The sequence below is a fragment of the Triticum urartu genome, chromosome 2A (genome assembly GCF_056163025.1).
Source record: "Triticum urartu cultivar PI428250 chromosome 2A, HENAU_Tu73, whole genome shotgun sequence".
Taxonomy (NCBI): domain Eukaryota; kingdom Viridiplantae; phylum Streptophyta; class Magnoliopsida; order Poales; family Poaceae; genus Triticum; species Triticum urartu.
Genome location: NC_141874.1, coordinates 18,891,070 through 18,899,587, shown reverse-complemented (window position 1 = coordinate 18,899,587; position 8,518 = coordinate 18,891,070).

The following is an 8,518-nucleotide window of genomic DNA, read 5'->3' as shown; positions in this document are numbered from 1 at the left end:
CTGTTTGATCTTTATGATAAATCTTATACCATGGACTTAGAAGATTTTAACACTACTTGTAAACTCCCTCAGTGGAGTGATGTTAGTGAACCTCGCAAATCTGAATTTAGAGATTTTCTTGCTAGTATTACAGTGGGGGAATCTAGAGATGTAACACAAGCCACCAATGGGGAGCATTCATTTTCCTGCTATACATTATTTTGCTCTCTTTATAGGAAGGTGCATAAACGGTAAAGATGAAGCATGTCACATGTGTGTACCCGATATTAGCGTTCTCAGGAGCGCTATTTTAGGAGATAAACAATATAACTTGGGGGCTATTTTTGCACGTAGGTTGCATAATAATCGTATTCATGGAGATTTCTTTGGTGGAATTTATGCAACTCGTATAGCTAACTTTCTTGAGATACCCATATGTGGAGATAATATTGAGTTGCCTCCTTCTTATCTAGATTATGATGCTATGGTTTGTCATCAGTTTGTTGAGAGGAACGATCAGTTCCTCCAGTACCAACTAATCTTTGACAGACGACGAATCTATCACGTCGCTCTCCCTGCTCCTACTTTCTTTGACTTTCAGGCAAAGGGGGGATATGTTATAATCAGGGAGGAGGCGACCGAGTACGAGAGGAGGGCGGAGACAGCTCGCCTCCAAGTTGCAGCTCATCAGTCAATTGCCGATGCATCTCAGTACGACCCCAACTATTACTTTGGGTATCCACCAGGCCAGCCGTGGCCATAGACTAACTTAGGCCAAAAGCCTAAGCTTGGGAGAGTACGTATTTCTCACCGACATTACATTCATGTTCACACACTCATTCCAGTTGTCGGTGCTCATACTTTTTCATTGTAATATCCATGCTAGTTTATTTCCCTTTTTATGCTTTCTTCTTGTGTGTTTGATAAACCTTAAGAAAAAAAAAATACTTGTAGCTTTTAGTCAGTTTACTTTCCATGCCTTTAGTAGTAGTAATTAAAAAGAAAACCCACAAAGATTTCTCGTTCTTCTTTTGCTTGTTGGGAGCTTTCCCGTGTAAATAGTTTTATTTCTTTTCTTTTTCTTTGGGGGTTGAGAGAAGACCATGATTAAAATATTGAGTGGCTCTCATATGCATTATTGTTGATCTAACAAAGAGCCCATATTACCTTGTCTTCTCTCTTGAATTGAATGCTTGTAGATTCCAGCTTAGTCCAATGCACGTGCACTATTATTATTTTCCACACTATTCAGTCGTGCAAGTGAAAGGCAATAATGATGATTATATGATGAACTTATTGAGATGATAAAAGCTGTTATGAACTCGACCTTTCTTGTTTTTGTAAATATGATTAGTTCATCGTTCCTGCTTCAGCCTATTATGAATAAACATGTTTGCAATGAAAATTAGAGATTGTGGTTGCTTATACCATGCTTAATTAGCTAGGACCTTATAATGGTTTACCTTGCGTGCCAACATGCTATTAAAATGGTTGTGATGTGGTATGATAGGTGTTGGGTAACGTAGCATTAATTCAAAATTTTCCTACGTGTCACCAAGATCTATCTATGGAGAGACCAGCAACGAGGGGAAGGAGAGTTGCATCTACATACCCTTGTAGATCGCTAAGCGGAAGCGTTCAAGTGAACAGGGTTGATGGAGTCGTACTCGTCGTGATTCAAATCACCGATGATCCTAGCGCCGAACGGACGGCACCTCCGCGTTCAACACACGTACGGAACGGAGACGTCTCCCACGCCTTGATCCAGCAAGGAGGAGGGAGAGGTTGATGGAGATCCAGCAGCACGACGGCGTGGTGGAAGTAGCGGGATTCCAACAGGGCTTCGCTAAGCGCTGCGGGAGGAGGGAGATGTGTCACGGGAGGGAGAGGGAGGCACCAGGCCTTAGGTATGGTTGCTCCTCCTTTTCCCCACTATATATAGGGCCAAGGGAGAGGGGGGAGGCGCAGCCCTTGCCCCTTCCTCCAAGGAAGGGTGCGGCCAAGGGGGAGGAGTCCATCCTCCCCAAGGCACCTCGGAGGTGCCTTCCCCCCTTTAGGACTCTCCCCTTTTTTTCTCTCTCTTGGCGCATGGGCCTCTTGGGGCTGGTGCCCTTGGCCCATATAGGCCAAGGCACATCCCCTACAGCCCATGTGGCCCCCCGGGGCAGGTGGCCCCACCCGGTGGACCCCCGGGACCCTTTCGGTGGTCCCGGTACAATACCGGTGACCCCGAAACTTGTCCCGATGGCCGAAATAGCACTTCCTATATATAATTCTTTACCTTCGGACCATTCCGGAACTCCTCGTGACGTCCGGGATCTCATCCGGGACTCCGAACAACTTTCGGGTTACCGCATACTAATATCTCTATAACCCTAGCGTCACCGAACCTTAAGTGTGTAGACCCTACGGGTTCGGGAGACATGCAGACATGACCGAGACGTTCTCCGGTCAATAACCAACAGCGGGATCTGGATACCCATGTTGGCTCCCACATCTTCCACGATGATCTCATCGGATGAACCACGATGTCAAGGACTTAATCAATCCCGTATACAATTCCCTTTGTCTAGCGGTATTATACTTGCCCGAGATTCGATCGTCGGTATACCGATACCTTGTTCAATCTCGTTACCGGCAAGTCTCTTTACTCGTTCCGTAACACATCATCCCGTGATCAACTCCTTGATCACATTGTGCACATTATGATGATGTCCTACCGAGTGGGCCCAGAGATACCTCTCCGTTTACACGGAGTGACAAATCCCAGTCTCGATTCGTGCCAACCCAACAGACACTTTCGGAGATACCTGTAGTGTACCTTTATAGCCACCCAGTTACGTTGTGACGTTTGGCACACCCAAAGCATTCCTACGGTATCCAGGAGTTGCACAATCTCATGGTCTAAGGAAATGATACTTGACATTAGAAAAGCTTTAGCATACGAACTACACGATCTTTGAGCTAAGCTTAGGATTGGGTCTTGTCCATCACATCATTCTCCTAATGATGTGATCCCGTTATCAATGACATCCAATGTCCATGGTCAGGAAACTGTAACCATCTATTGATCAACGAGCTAGTCAACTAGAGGCTTACTAGGGACATGGTGTTGTCTATGTATCCACACATGTATCTGAGTTTCCTATCAATACAATTATAGCATGGATAATAAACGATTATCATGAACAAGGAAATATAATAATAATCAATTTATTATTGCCTCTAGGGCATATTTCCAACAGTCTCCCACTTGCACTAGAGTCAATAATCTAGTTCACATCGCCATGTGATTAACACTCACAGGTCACATCGCCATGTAACCAACATCCAAAGAGTTTACTAGAGTCAATAATCTAGTTCACATCACTATGTGATTAACACTCAATGAGTTCTGGGTTTGATCATGTTGCTTGTGAGAGAGGTTTTAGTCAACGGGTCTGAACCTTTCAGATCCGTGTGCTTTACAAATCTCTATGTCATCTCCTAGATGTAGCTACCACGTTCTATTTGGAGCTATTCCAAATAACTGTTCTACTATACGAATCCAGTTTACTACTCAGAATAATCTGGATTAGTGTTAAAGTTTGTATCGGCGTAACCCTTTACGACGAACTCTTTTTCCACCTCCATAATCGAGAAAATTCCTTAGTCCACTAGTTACTAAGGATAACTTTGACCGCTGTCCTGTGATCCATTCTTGGATCACTCTTGTACCCCTTGACTGACTCATGGCAAGGCACACTTCAGGTGCGGTACACAGCATAGCATACTCTAGAGCCTACGTTAAAATCATAGGGGACGACCTTCGTCCTTTCTCTCTATTCTGCTGTGGTCGAGCTTTAAGTCTTAACTTCATACCTTACAACTCAGGCAAGAACTCCTTCTTTGACTGATCCATCTTGAACACCTTCAAGATCATGTCAAGGTATGTGCTCATTTGAAAGTACCATTAAGCGTTTTGATCTATCCTTATAGATCTTGATGCTCAATGTTCAAGTAGCTTAATCCAGGCTTTCCATTGAAAAACACTTTCCAAATAACCCTATATGCTTTCCAGAAATTCTACGTCATTTCTGATCCATAATATGTCAACAACATATACTCATCAGAAATTCTATAGTGCTCCCACTCACTTCTTTGGAAATACAAGTTTCTCATAAACTTTGTATACACCCAAAATCTTTGATCATCTCATCAAAGCATACATTCCAACTCCGAGATGCCTACTCCAGTCCTTAGAAGGATTGCTGGAGCTTTGCATACTTATTAGCATCTCTCAGGATTGACAAAACCTTCCGGTTGTATCACATACAACCTTTCCTCAGAAAATAGTCGAGGAAACTATGTTTTGACATCCTATCTGCAAGATTTCATAAATAATGCAGTAATCGCTAATATAATTCCAACAGACTCTTAGCATTGCTACGAGTGAGAAAGTCTCATCGTAGTCAACTCCTTGAACTTGTCGGAAAAACATCTTAACGACAAGTCGGGCTTTCTTAATGGTGATACTTACCATCATTGTCCGTCTTCCTTTTAAAATCCATCTGTACTCAACAGCCTTACGACCATCAAGTAGTTCTTCCAAAGTCTATACTTTGTTTTTATACATGGATCCTCTCTCGGATTTTATGGCCTCGAGCCATTTATCGGAATCCGGGCCCACCATCGCTTCTCCATAGCTTGTAGGCTCATTGTTGTCTAGCAACATGACTTTCAAGACAGGATTACGTACCACTCTGAAGTAGTACGCATCCTTGTCATCCTACAGGTTTGGGAGTGACTTGATCCGAAGTCTCATGATCAATATCATAAGCTTCCACTTCAATTGGTGTAGGTTCCACAGGAACAACTCTTTCGTGCCCTGCTATACACTAGTTGAAGAGACGGTTCAATAACCTCATCAAGTCTCCACCATCCTCCCACTCAATTCTTTCGAGAGAAACTTTTCCTCGAGAAAGGACCCGATTCTAGAAACAATCCCTTATTGCTTTCGGATCTGAGACAGGAGGTATACCCAACTGTTTTGGGTGTCCTATGAAGATGCATGTATCCGCTTTGGGTTCGAGCTTATCAGCCTGAAACTTTTCATATAAGCGTCGCAGCCCCAAACCTTTAAGAAATGACAGCTTAGGTTTCTCTAAACCATAGTTCATACGGTGTCACCTCATCGGAATTACGTGGTGCCCTATTTAAAGTGAATGTGGTTGTCTCTAATGCCTAACCCATAAACTATCGTGGTAATTCGATAAGAGACATCATGGTATGCATCATATCCAATAGGGTGCAGTTATGATGTTTGGACACACCATCACACTATGGTGTTCCAGGCTGTATTAATTGTGAAACAATTTCCACAATGTCTTAATTATGTGCCAAACTCGTAATTCAGATATTCATCTCTATGATCATATCATAGATATTTTATCCTCTTGTCACGACGATCTTTCAACTTCACCCTGAAATTACTTGAACCTTTCAATAATTCAGACTCGTGATTCATCAAGTAAATATACTCAACATCTACTCAAATCATCTGTGAAGTAATAACATAACGATATCCACCACATGCCTCAGCACTCATTGGACTGCACACATCAAAATGTATTACTTCCAACAAGTTGCTTTCTAGTTCCATTTTACTGAAACCGAGGCTTTCAGTCATCTTGCCCATGTGGTATGATTTGCATGTCTCAAGTGATTCAAAATCAAGTGAGTCAAAACGGTCCATTTTCATGGAGTTTCTTCATGCATATACACCAATAGACATGGTTCGCATGTCTCAAACTTTTCAAAAACGAGTGAGCCCAAATATCCATCAACATGGAGCTTCTTCATGCGTTTTATACCGATATGACTTACGTGGCAGTGCCACAAGTAGGTGGTACTATCATTACTATCTTTTGGCATGAACATGTGTATCACTACGATCGAGATTCAATAAACCATTCATTTTAGGTGCAAGACCATTGAAGGTATTATTCAAATAAACAGAGTAACCGTTATTCTCCTTAAATGAATAACCGTATTGCGATAGACATAATCCAATCATGTCTATGCTCAACGCAAACACCAATCTCGATGGTAGAGGCAGCGTGCGATGCTTGATCATACCAACATTGGAAACACTTCCAACACATATCGTCAGCTCACCTTTAGCTAGTCTCCGTTTATTCCGTAGCTATTATTTCGAGTTACTAACACTTAGCAACTGAACCGGTATCTAATACCCTGGTGCTACTAGGAGTACTAGTAAATTACACATTAACACAATGTATATCCAATATACTTCTATCGACTTTGCCAGCCTTCTCATCTACCAAGTATCTAGGGTAATTCTGCTCCAGTGGCTGTTCCCCTTATTACAGAAGCACTTAGTCTCGGGTTTGGGTTCAACCTTGGGTTTCTTCACTAGAGCAGCAGCTGATTTGCCGTTTCATGAAGTATCCCTTTGTTCCCTTGCCCTTCTTGAAACTAGTGGTTTCACCAACCATCAACAATTGATGCTCCTTCTTGATTTCTACTTTCGTGGTGTCAAACATCGCGAATATCTCAAGGATCATCATATATGTCCCTGATATATTATAGTTCATCACGAAGCTCTAGCAGCTTGGTGCTAATGACTTCGGAGAAACATCACTATCTTATCTGGAAGATTAACTCCCACTCGATTCAAGTGATTGTTGTACTCAGACAATCTGAGCACAAGCTCAACAATTGAGCTTTTCTCCTTAGTTTGCAGGCTGAGAAAATCGTCGGAGGTCTTATACCTCTTGACGTGGGCACGAGCCTGAAATCCCAATTTCAGCCCTCGAAACATCTCATATGTTTCGCGACGTTCCAAAACGTCTTTGGTGCCTCAACTCTAAACTGTTTAACTGAACTATCACGTAGTTATCGAAACGTGTATGTCAGATGTTCGCAACATCCATAGACGACGTTCGAGGTTCAGCACATTGAGCGGTGCATTAAGGACATAAGCCTTCTAAGAAGCAATGAGGACAATCCTCAGTTTACGGACCTAGTGCGCATAATTGCTACTATCAACTTTCAACTAATTTTTCTCTAGCAACATAACTAAACAGTAGAACTAAAGCGCGAGCTACGACATAATTTGCAAAATCCTTTTGACTATGTTCAGGATAATTAAGTTCATCTTATGAACTCCCACTCAGATAGACATCCCTCTAGTCATCTAAGTGATTACATGATCCGAATCAACTAGGCCGTGTCCGATCATCACGTGAGACGGACTAGTCAACGTCGGTGAACATCTTTATGTTGATCGTATCTTCTATACGACTCATGCTCGACCTTTCGGTCTTCTGTGTTCCGAGGCCATGTCTGTACATGCTAGGCTCGTCAAGTTAACCCTAAGTGTTTTGCATGTGTAAAACTGTCTTACACCCGTTGTATGTGAACGTAAGGATCTATCACACCCGATCATCACGGCGTGCTTCGAAACGACGAACTGTAGCAACGGTGCACAGTTAGGGGAGAACACTTCTTGAAATTTTAATGAGGGATCATCTTATTTACTACCGTCGTTCTAAGCAAATAAGATGTATAAACATGATAAACATCACATGCAATCAAATAATAGTGACATGATATTGCCAATATCATATAGCTCCTTTCATCTCCATCTTGGGGCTCCATGATCATCATCGTCACCGGCATGACACCATGATCTCCATCATCATGATCTCCATCATCGTGTCTCCATGAAGTTGTCACGTCATCTATTACTTCTACTACTACAGCTAACGGTTAGCAATAAAGTAAAGTAATTACATGACGTTTATGTTGACACGCAGGTCATAAATAAATTAAGACAACTCCTATGGCTCCTGCCGGTTGTCATACTCATCGACATGCAAGTCGTGATTCCTATTACAAGAACATGATCAATCTCATACATCACATATATCATTCATCACATCCTTTGGCCATATCACATCACATAGCATACCCTGCAAAAACAAGTTAGACGTCCTCTAATTGTTGTTTGCATGTTTTACGTGGTTGCTATGGGTTTCTAGCAAGAACGTTTCTTACCTACGCAAAGACCACAACGTGATATGCCAATTGCTATTTACCCTTCATAAGGACCCTTTTCATCGAATCCGATCCGACTAAAGTGGGAGAGACAGACACCCGCCAGCCACCTTATGCAACTAGTGCATGTTTGTCGGTGGAACCGGTCTCACGTAAGAGTACGTGTAAGGTTGGTCCGGGCCGCTTCATCCCACAATACTGTCGAATCAAGATAAGACTAGTAACGGCAAGCATATTGAACAAAATCAACGCCCACAACTACTTTGTGTTCTACTCGTGCATAGAATCTACGCAATAGACCTAGCTCATGATGCCACTGTTGGGTAACGTAGCATTAATTCAAAATTTTCCTACGTGTCACCAAGATCTATCTATGGAGAGACCAGCAACGAGGGGAAGGAGAGTTGCATCTACATACCCTTGTAGATCGCTAAGCGGAAGCGTTCAAGTGAACGGGGGTTGATGGAGTCGTACTCGT